The sequence below is a fragment of the Cupressus sempervirens genome, chromosome 3 (genome assembly GCF_028749045.1).
Source record: "Cupressus sempervirens isolate cs-2001-9-10 chromosome 3, ASM2874904v1, whole genome shotgun sequence".
NCBI lineage: Eukaryota > Viridiplantae > Streptophyta > Pinopsida > Cupressales > Cupressaceae > Cupressus > Cupressus sempervirens.
The window spans coordinates 168602272-168614904 of record NC_143120.1 but is presented as its reverse complement, the minus strand read 5'-3'; positions in this window follow the sequence as shown (position 1 = coordinate 168614904).

Below are 12633 nucleotides of genomic sequence, written 5' to 3'. Positions count from 1 at the left end.
CTTCCAAAGAGTATAGTTTTAGATTGACATACCAAATTTGTTGGGTATTTCTGGTGTACATTGTGGAAGAAGTTGAGGATATATTTGAAGTTCAATTCATCACATCATCCATAGACTAATGGACACACATAAGTTGTGAATCATAGTTTGGGAAACTTGCTAAGATGTTTGGTTGAAGACAAGCCAAAATGATGGGATATGATTTTACTACAGGAAAAATTTACATATAGTAATTTGGTAAATAAGAGTACCGGTAAATCACCATTCCAGATTGTATATGGGAGTATTCCCAAAAATGCTTCTGAATTGAGGCAATTGGATAAAGGAGAGATAAGTAGTGCTAAAGTAGATGAATTTGCTAGACATTTGAAGAACATCCATGAGGAGGTGAGGAAGCACATCATAAAGATGAATACATAGTATAAGGCTAAGGAAAATGTGAAAAGGAGGTATAAGGAATTTTAGATTGGAGATGAGGTCATGATTCATTTGAGAAAGGAGAATTTTCTAGTGGGTTCATATAATAAGCTAAAGATGAAGAAGTTTGGACTATGCAAGATAGTGAAAAGGCATGATTTAGGAAATTCTTATAAAGTGGAGTTGCCTATTGAATTGAATATTTCACCAGTATTTAACATTTTAGATTTGACAGTGTATTATGAAGGAGGTGATGGAGATGAAGTTGCAAAAGCACAATGGAGTATTCCAGTAGCTAGTTCAACTATAAATGAGATTGAGGGATATTGGACAATCATGTTTGAAAAGGTACAAGGAACAAAACTTATGAGGAATATTTGGTCAAATGAAAAGGGATGCCAGTAGAGAATTCATCATGTCTAGCAAGGGACGAGGTTAACCATCTTGGTTTTCCTTTGACCACCTAAGATATGACGAAGTCACTTCTCAAATTACCCCATGTGTCTAATGCAGGAGCATCTTGGGTGTAGGAGAAATCTTGCATCACCCAAAAAAAAATTATTCTTAGTATTTTCTATTTTGATAAGGACTAGTAGACATGGTGGTTACTATTTATGGAACTTGCTATTTTTATTAAGTTTATCATACAAGCTCGAATGTTCTCATTTTCTACATGAAGGTTTATTTTAGAGTTATAAGGCTACCATAAAAATCTCATTTCTCTAGCTTAAGTATTGGAGAAGCTATTGCAGATTTTTGATAGAAATATTTGTAGAAAAATCTTCAGGCTCACCATTGGAGGCCTTAGAGTGCCCAGTTGAGGTTTGAAAACTTGAGAGAAGGGCACTTGCACCATTACAAGCCTATAAATCAAGAGTTAGCATTTCCAAAAAGTGGTTATAATAGCCAATCAAAGCAATGGTTCATGAGTTATGGCCTTTCAAAGTTGGGCTACTCAAAATATCTAAAATAATTGTCAAATATGTATTTGGCCAACTATATATGTATTGTTAGGGTGTTTCGGCCCTATTGGTGTTTTTCAACTATTAAGCAAAAGAATACTTAATATAAAGATAATAAAGACCATAATAACCTAAGGATTAGCTACTTCCTATAAAAAGTTACTTGTTCTTCAAATCTGGACCCAACTTCAATAGAATCATAAAAGATTTTCTACTCTTTAGGCTCTACAAAACCAAGGTGGGTGCACCTGAGGGATGAAATATTTTCAAACTAATATTTCACACATATTTCATTCATTCCATGACATCTCACATTAATACACATCCCTTATATCATATTTGGTTACAATTCTTCTTAGATTTACAAATAATTCTAGGCAATAACAGCTAACTAAAACACAGGGATTAAATACAAACAAGTGCTAACCAAAATTGGTATTCTTCAAACAATAAAGTAAAATTGATTTTAAATTAAAGCTTGATACTTGTTCATGATCTTTCCATCTACAGACTAAATCAATAGATTAGTGCCTCATCCATTGGGATTCAAAGTCCATTTAATTTTTGGATCTAATTGATTGCATTACAATCAATACTATCAACAATTCTCACTCAGAATCATTCTTATAGACATCCTTCCTATTACCATGGAAACCCTATCAATCTGACTAAAGAATTTACCTAATTCATTAAATTAAAAGCAATAGTGAATTGACATAGAACTTGATTTAATTGCATTCAATTGAATAAGCTTTGCTCATACAACTTCAAAATGACTAGGTAATAAAAATGGAGACAAAATTTATCCAGAACAAATATGGGGACAATTCATATTTGTATTAATTTCCTTTAAAAAATTTATAAAATTTGAACAAAACTTAGAATGACTCAAAATAAAACATCAAGATCTTGCAAGATTTATGTATTCTCATATATTTGCAGAGAAACACATCACAAAGTTTACATCAAGAAATTGGACCGAACAAAACTTAGCAAGAACTAAAATTATGTAATAACTTGGACCCTTTCTCTAGCCTTGGGATCTCACTTATATAGTGTAAGATGCAAGAAGCTTTAGGTATAGAGAACTAATAGTTGTCCTTTAGACAAAAGATATTTACAAGTGTAATAGAAGAAGGGAAAAAAAAAAAACTTACATCATAATATTCTTTTTGGTGGGCCTATTTTTCTATTACATTTTCAAATGCTACAAATTCCATGATTGGCTCTTTTATTATTTTGAATCCTTAGAGTATGTAGTCATTAGGTTTACCAATGTTGTGTTTGTCTTTGATTCATGCAGCTTTACTTCAACTCGAGGCTCTGCACTTTTATCATCATGAACTATTAAAAAAATAGTTATTTCTAAGTCCTTAGTTCCCACATCATTAGTTGGGACCACTGTGCTTTCCACTTGAGTTGATTATTCTTCTCTGTCTTCCTCTACATGCACTGATGTATCATCTATTTGATCTTCAACATGGTCCACATCCTCTTCCTATGTCTCCATCTATTTTGAAGACATAAAGTCTTCCCTACATTTTTTGAGAATTGTATCATCAGGCCAATCAAAATTTAATATTTCACACTACTTTTTTATTACAAAGCCTTCTATTTTATCTATTTCAACAAATTCTTTTCTAATGGCATTGTAGAATAGTTATACTTTGACAAATTCTTTATTAGTTATTGCCCACAATACTTGTCCCTATTCATTAATAAATTCATTCATTATGGGGCACAATAAATCATCCAATTCTTTCCCCCATTCTTCCTTTTCTTTTCTTTTATCAATCTTTTTGAGTGCACCAGGAAAAAGATCAAATTTCTCTCCTATATATTTAGAAACACAAATCATTATTCTCTTGTAAACAAAAACCCTTTTCTCATCAAATCTAGTCAGATTTTTGGTTATATCAAAAGTCTTTTCTATTTGTTCACAAGATAAATTGATGACTGAGATACAAATAAGAGTAATATCTTTATCTCTTTCACTCCATTTTTGCACAATGGGCTTCAGGGTATCTTCAACACTTCTTATTTCATTCCACATATCAAGGATCCCCACCAATTGGCCATAGAATGTTGGCCAATCAATCTTATCTACTAAGTATAAGATTGTTTTTCTGAGCTTTTCCTCATATTGATTATTTAACTCAACTTGCAATTCCCATAACTTATTCTTCTCTTCTTCAAACTCATATGTAATATAAAATTTTGGCCTTTATGGGGTATCAAGTAGTTCTACAATTAGAGTAGACTTGAATGGCTCAATACGAGGTCAAAGGTATACAATTTTAGGCCTACTAGATTCTCCCAATTTCATCTTTCCTAGCTATTTATCCATTTAGGATACTTGATTCTCTAGCAATTGTATTCTATTTCCTCTTTCCTCATATGCCTTTAGTATTTCTTCAAACTTGGCATTGAGTTCTAAGAATCTACTTTTTTTCTTTGCCAGCAACCACAATCCTAAAACTCACCATTTCTTGAGTCATTTTACTTTTCTCTTCACTATCCACTTCATCTATCTTGTATATTGTGAGAGTACCAATATTCTCTGCATGTGAAATCTACTATATTATACTTTTATCTCTTTTTTCAATGGACCAAATCACCAATGCTTGGTAGTTATTGTTGTATTTCACTCCTCTATGTGCTTGAAAGATATCTTCCTCAATATTATATTGCACATCTTTTTCCTTTCTAACAGAATAAAAAATCATAGCATTAGCTATGTCCCATTTAGGTAAAATCAAAACTCCTGACTCTTTTACTAGTTGTCTTCCAGCCTCAGGGGTTAATTGGACAAAGTCCTCCAAAATTTTGGCTTTAATCTCCTCCTCAACCTCAAATTCCAACTTTTTTGGTTGCTCTACTTTTATTGTTTTGCATTTACCCTCAAAATTGTCAATGTTTCTCCTCCATAAATTTTTTGCAAAACCTCTAGACTTTACAAAAATTTCATCATCAATGAATTTTTTAGAAGCTTGTGAAATTATAGGGTCAATCTCCCTACCTCTGTAGTCAACAAGAGTAAGGTCAAAGGATGCCATAGAAGGCTCTTCAAGCAATCCTCTTTCAATATCAATAGTTGTAATAACTATGTCCCCCTCCCCTCCAATTTGCCTTAGTTGTTCTCTCAAAGATGCATCATCATCTATTTTGACTGGAGTTTGGGATGGTGAATACTCTCTTGCTTGAGAAGATGACCCTTGTTCCAACTTTTGTTTCTTAGGAGCACTTACATTAGATGGGCTCTCTAATAATGGCCCTTTGTAATGGGGGATGTACTATAAATTTTGAGCTACAACATATCCAACCCTCCTTTGCAGTGTATACTAGCCTAGAGTCGCAATCATTCTACTATTTATTCCCCTCTCCACCTCAGCAACTCTATCTGGATGTGCCTTTGCCAAAATTTCTTTCTTCTCATTCAAGGATTGCATTATTCTAGCAAAGTTATTCATTAACATGTCCATTTTGGCCCCCCAATATTTCTTGTCTACCAAAAGGTCATACTTGGACTCAAAAACATTTATGAACTCCAAAACCTTGCTATAGACTATCCATTTTTCTTTCCTCACCTCTTGCTCTTGCAATGAAAATATATTTTTGATTATATCCTTAGGGAAGTACATAGTTTGTGTGTAGACCTTGGCCTTACTTCTTTCCCTAAGGAGGTCATAAAATACCTTTGGACCAATATAATGGGCATAAGACTGGGCCATTTGATACTTATCCAAAAAAAATTCCTAAACCTCTCCACCCTTTCTTAAAAAATACAAACTCATGCACAACTATAAGAACTAGGAAGAATATTCCTTTGGATTTCCCTAATAATTCCCTTTCATCAATTATACTAATCTATCATAACAATTCTACAATTCCTTCCTTTAAAGGCACTTAATAGGGTAGCACATGGGGTTTTCCAAGAAACCATAAACTCCAAAAATAGTGGAAATAGGATATAGGATGATATCCCCCTAATTATGACTAACCAATAGCCCCTTGACATGATCCTTAGGTCTTATCAATTCTAATAAGGGTTGGGGTATTCTAGGGTTGTCCCCTCTCAGTAGTAATCAAAGCCTTGATGTAAAATGTCTATCAAATCTAACAAAGCTAGCATCTATGACCTCCCATGTCATGTTAGCACTCCACAACTGAACTAAAAGTTTCTCTCCATCTCTCTCTAGTTCCAATTTCATTTCTTTGGAGAAAAGGGTAACTCATTTGCATAAACATAGGTACATCAACAAAGAGTACCAGCAAAAATGCCTATTAACCTTACCTTGTGCTATTCCAATTAGACCATTATGAATTTCCTCAGCCAAGTAAGTAGCAAAGTCAAGAATTGAGCTCATTCCAAACTGTAGAGTTTGAGCTATGATGAGGACTATTGGGTGAAATTGTGGTACAAATATTAAGGACAAATGATATGATCAAGAGCCAATTCATATCACATTTAAATATCAATCCAGGGTCGAAAACTCATGAAAGGTATAGTGGCTATATGCTCAAGGGGTGAAGATAGCATGCCAAGTGGGGATGGATGCAACTAAAAACATGTGGAAGGAAACCTACAACAAACCAAAACAAAACTAGTGACAGGAACTGTCACTTCCTAATGACAAAAGCTAAGTTGAAACTTACAATAAATTAAAACATAACTGGTGATAGGAACTGTCACTTCCTCCAATAGGAATTGGACATTTAAATCTAAAGGAAAACTATTCTAAAAACTAGAAAATATTATAAAATATTAAATTTATTCTAGAATTTAACATTGCATAAGAAACCATAGAAATATGAATTCACACTTATATCTTAAACAATACATGAATCATAACTAAATACAATAACATGAATTAAAAAAAGTAAGCCGATATAAGAATTTAATATAAGAAACCAAATAAAAACATACATAAAATAAAATACACTATAATCTAAAACAAATCACCAGTCTTTCTAAGAAGTGGATCCTACCTCCTCAGTATGCCTGGTGATGAAAAATTAATGCTCTTCTACACTCTCTTGATCATAATGATATTTCTTTATTCATCCAATAATATAGAGTTTACACAAGTTGCTGCTACAGGAAACTCATGTAAAGAGGTCTAAAATATTTTATATTAATCTGCCTCCCTTTGTTTTCAGCAGACCATATTTATAAGATCATACTTATAACAAACTAAAACCAATTGAAGGAAAAGTGAATAGTTTGTTTTCCAACTATCAACAAATATCACAATGGAATAGCTCACATACAATTCCATTTTATGGCCACATTATTAATTTGTTGTAACAACAAGAAAAAAAATAGAGATGAGATGGTTATAATCTTCTCCGGCCATATAAAAATTTGTACCACAAGTTCCCTAGCAAATTGAATCTTCTAGAGATCAATTCCCAAGTGGATAGAGCCATTACTTATTGGAGAAAAACGTGGAGCATTTGTTGGAGTAAATTTAGAAATTATGATGTTTAGAAAACTACATGTAACTTCCAAACAATTTAGTTTCTAAAGATTTTGCCACACAAAAAGTTCTCATTCTGCACAAACCTAGATCGTGGATTCTGGAAATTCGCCCTCATTTTTTTGCTAATCAAAATGCAAAATAGACTATGATATTTTTAATCGGCAGATTTATCTATTTTCCATAAGTCTATGTATCTTGTATTATATGTTCCTAGATATAGAAATATATATATTTCAAGGCATAAAATAACTATATTGATTAGTAAAATCAATCAATTATAAAGTTTCATTAATATATCTAAAAAAATAATTAAGTAATACTTATTTATATTTAACCATATACAACATAAGGTAATAACAATATGGATGAAATGGAATAGAATAGAATATAGAAATGAATATGATGGTCTGTAAAATGGTGAAAAGATGTTATGAATATGGATCATCAATGGCTCTCATCGAGGACAATAGAGCCTTAAATATAATATTTCTCATCCATTTCAAATATTGTACAGAGATAAAAATATAAGGCCTATGCCCTAGGATTAAAATACTTCTTCAACAAGGGCTCTAGGGTATTCAGTGTGACCAAGGGTAGTAACCCAATTTTAACAAAATGTTGTTGTAATAGTCCTCCCCTTAGGTATACCCTCTATGCGTCATACCTAGCTTGAAATTCTTCCATATTAAATTTTTTCATGCACAAAATAGTTAGGGTTTAGCTTGAAGACTTCTCTAATTAATTTGGGAGAAACCTTAAATAGATTATCTCCTACATCATTTTTCACAATTCTAGTAATTGGATCATATTTTTTAGCCATGTCTACTAATAGGTCACTATCAAAGAAGACCCCAAGGACAATTAGCTTCCCTATATTGAATTCCCAAATGTTGATCATAGGAGTATCAAAAATTTTCTCTGCAAACCATACCTTGAAAAGCCCTAAACCCCCCACTAAAACTTCTACATCCCTCAAATAATTAGCCTTGTCATAAAAACCCTCACTGACCAACAACCTAGGGTTTTTAGGGATAAACTCTCTACCTTTTGTCAATTCATTTATAGATGGAGGCATTTGTTCAAGGAAATTGTCATGAACTAATCTTTTTAAGTAATCCTTTTTGCCAGAAAAATGCTTACAAGGAGGCATTTTCTCAATTTAACCTAGTACAACTGCAATTTCTCAATTATCATAAGTTTCAAACAACTTACCCATCCTTTCCTGCTTATTTTCTCAGTGAATTATCCTCCAAATTTCTAAAAATCATGAAGAATTTGATGCCCTAGCTCTGAAAATTCTTGTGCTCTATTAATTTTATGATCCTCTGACTTAAACAATGGTGAATTTGGTAATTTACTATTGTATTAAGGTTGCATGAAGTAGCATTGATCAGAATTATTGCTTTCTCAGTCACAAATTTGTACAATACTATAAAATTTGAATTCTAATAATTGATTCTTGAGCATTGGATGGCCTTCTTTAAAATCTTTAAAAAAGTTGCATTAAAGCCTTATGAAATTTACCATGCATCAAATAGGCACATTACCACATTACTTAAACCTTGAGCATTTTCATAATGCAGTGAAACACTGATCGTCAATCTTCCAAAGATCAATGATCATGAAAAATCATTATAACTTTGCAAATAAAGCTTTTAAAATGTGGCCCCACTTGGCACAGTCATCTCTAGCTTGGAAAATACACGTATTATCCTGCTAATTACTTCATTCCATTTCATTGCCTTTTTCCACCTTAGCATGACTTGACAAATTTCTTAGTGATAGGTCCCACTATGCCTCATGGCATATAGGAACTTTCTTGCTTTGTTTAAAGTTTAGCCATCTTGGTAATGTGGGTAAGCACTATCCATTGATCTATCCAAGATCAACAGTGTGATAAAATCATGCCTTTTAATTTTGAATCAACCACGCCAACCAATAAATGCATTATGTTTGTGCCAACATCTCTGACAACTCTACCAATAGTATAGACTATGTTATTTACTTTTCAAAGAAGTGTGTCTATGACATCATCATATGCCACATGTCAAAGAGGTACTTGCCCACTTTAATTAAAATCTTTACATCTCCATGAAGTAATGAAGTGCTAATCATCAATCTTCCAAAGATTGATGGCTAAATGATGTGACATCAAAAGGCAACCCCACTACTTTGCTTTAACCAATGACATTGCTAGAAAATCAAACATGCTCTGACTTTTTACTAACAGCTCTAAAAAAGGTCTGACAAAGTATTGACAAGCTCTAAAAAGCTTTAATCTTTGTGATGTAGTCATAACCTAACATCACTAAGTGCTACATATCTCAAAGGCACTTGCATGCTTTGCTTAAACTTCAAACAAATTTATCTTGTGGGGGTGTGCCTACCATTGATCTTGGAAAGATCAATGGTTGATCAAATCAAAATACCAAAGTTAAGATGTTACACAAAAAGGCTTAAAGAAAGGTAACTATGGTTAGGCCGTGCTTGATAATGAAAAACATTTTTTTTCATGGAAAGTAATAAAGTAATCTTTGGGAAAATAAAAACTTAGGATAAGCATGTCCTATGCAATTTTATTTGAAAACTACATTTGATTACTTTTGACGGCTAGGGCAACAAAACAAGGGGTTATGAAATTTTGAAAGATTTGATCTAGAGTTTTAACATACTTCACAAAATTTTTAAAAATAACACTAGGGTTTTTCACTGTATAGTATGAAAAAATTATAAGTTGTGAAAAAATAGACCAACAAGCCCTAGGTATTAAGTTTCAATTTCTAGAACCTTCATGAATAGCATAAAATTGCATATTTAAGAAAGGCCTGAACATTGTTTAGGATAGTTGTGGGTGGTAGTTCATAGCTTAATCTTGTAGATTACTATAATGAAGGCACCCATGTGGGTTAGCATATTATACTTGTGAATTCTATAGTTCCAAATTTACAATGCAAATAGGAAGTCCATATTTTTCTCTTGCAATTGTTGTTGTTTCTTTGTTTATATTATGGTTTATGGTATTAAGGGGAGCAACCTTCATCACTTCTTGTGGTCTATATAAGACCTCGAGCCTTCTCCCCTCCCTACATTATTTTCACTCCTTGTTTTCATCCACACCTCCTCACTTGCCAATTGTGTGCTCCTCTGCCTCTCTACATCCTACAAATAACCAAGGCAAAAACACTAAGGTCAGCATCAACATGAAGGTGTGCACATGTGGACCTCCATGAGGTGCACATGTGTGCACCTCTGAATAAATAAATAAAAACCTAAAATAAAGATTTAAACATAAGAAACCTAATCTCTTAAGACACTATGATGGTGTGCACATGCACACCTCAACAAGGTGCACATGTGCACACCTTCCTAAGAAATTAAATGCAAAATGATAAAACTATTAAAGGCACTACTAGGTACACATGTTTACACTTCTATGCTCATAAAAAATAAAAATAAAAACTTACTTCCCACCTACTGACCATGCATAGTAGACATGTGTGTAGCTATGCATGTGCACACCTCACTAAGGTATGTACAAGTTTAGGTGCACAATTGCACATAAAAGGCTATTCAAGGCCAAAATAGCACACCTGGGCACTTGTAAGGGTGTGTAAGTGTACTAAAGTGCACAAAAGGGAATTTCTAGGGGATGGATTTCTTTTGATTGAGTTTTGACTAATTTTGACATGTTCTAGAGTCAATTAGGGTTTGTCTTAGGTCAAATTTTAACTTTCTAACTAGTGATTTCTTCTCTTGTGCAGATTAGATGGCATCAACATCCTCTTCAATGGAAAAAAAGATGGCTTTGAAACTATTTGATTTCAAGTATCAAGGGGCACCAAGGAAATCAAGGTTTCAAGATGAACATTTGGAGATATAAGACACAAAACTAGGACACATTGATTGGAATGTGTTCCTTACAATCTGCAACAAGCCTAGAGAAAGATCTGCAACGGTGTTAGCACTCATGTGCTCAAGGCTTATGAATGTAGCATCTCACCCAACATTAGTTCAATCCTCAGAATTCATAATAAATCTTGCAAAAAACTATGTATCTAAAGAAAAGGTTTTCAAGAGTGTCATAGGAGAGATAGTCCTAGACATCTGACCCTGGTACATTGAGAAAGTATTCCATCTCCCAAGGGTGGATCCATATTTAAAGATAACATATTATAGAGTAGAAAAATGGTACAAGGATAATCTAAAAGAAGTATAGGAAATAGTTCAATCCTCCTTCCTAATTAAGAGAACATCAATGGGTCATGGAGTCGATAATGTTGATATGACAAGGAAATATATGAAGGATGACATTGGATATGCAATTGTGCTTTTGAGGAAAGTTATGGGACTTCTTGCAATAGGACACCTTCAAACCTAGATGGTCCACTTTATAGAAATAACCAGAATGGAAAAGATGCCAATTGATTGGGATACCATCCTAAGTGATAACTTGGATGAGAAAACTCTATCCATCAAATCTGACCCATGCTTCTATATGATATCATGCATGGTGTATTTGTTGGCAGCTACAACTACATATTACCTAGGACTCTACAAGAAGGGAAGCATGTAAGATGAAAATGCTTGGCCCTATGTGGTATATCCACAATTGATGAAGAAGAAGCTTCCACTGCAAAGTGTGGAATATGGGGTGATGAATGATGGTTTCATTTTCACAATTATTAGGTTCATTGAAGGTGATTATACCAAAAGAATGTCAATAGAGGCAACAACTAGGATTACAAAAATTGGTTCCTATTACATTCAATTCAAAACCTTCACCTATCTTAGGGTAGTTGATACTCTGTTGTACCCAAAGAAGCTTCCAAGATACTCATCTTATAGGCTCATCCTACTAGAGATTGCACACCAACTCACTTATGCATATGAAAAAGTGAGAAGACAACATAAGAAGACATGGGTATGGCCCATTACAATTGGTACATTTGAGGTGAAACAAAAGTAAGATATTATCACCTTCAATTTATAATACAATCAATACCCCCTGAAAGAATACAACTCCCCTTGCCTATACTTTGATAACATTGGCATGGTGTAACACCTAGCAAGGAAAGAGTTTGTACATAAAGATGTCTTGGAAGATCATTGGATGAATGTTGTAGATGACTACAATGTTTGTATAAGGGACTATTTTAGGATGAATCTATATTTAGTAGAACATGTGTTGAAGATAAAGATCCATGTTAAGGTTGTGGAAAAGGACACCAAAGATGGCATGAATCCATTATACAATGGGGACAAAATCTATGACTAGCAAATAATGAACATTGAACTAGGGAGGGATGAAAATGTAGATATAAATCATTAGGCTAGGCGTATAGTCCAATTGATAAAGGAATGGATCAAAAAGCCATTTGGAATGGATCCAATTCTTTAGGCTACCCCCCTACAAGCCATAGTGAGGCCAATTAAAGAAAAAGGTGCAAAACTCACCGTACCAACATTCCCTACTCAATTCCTAGTTAGGCCAGAAATAGTTCATCAACATGAGCAAGAGGTTGAGTACTTTAGAGATGAAACGGTTATGATAAGGGAGAGAATATATTCTAAGGCAAGGGAGAAAATAGATTAAGCTCAAGAGTAGCAAGAATGGGTACAAACTCAACAAGCTAAGCTTCAAGTCAAGCTTGCACAAGAGCTAGCCCAGGAACCACAATCACCTCCACAGCCAAAACAATCAAAGGAAGAACATGTAGAAGAGAAGAGGGTCCCACTAGTAGAAACTCGAGATGAAAAAGACTCCCCCTCTA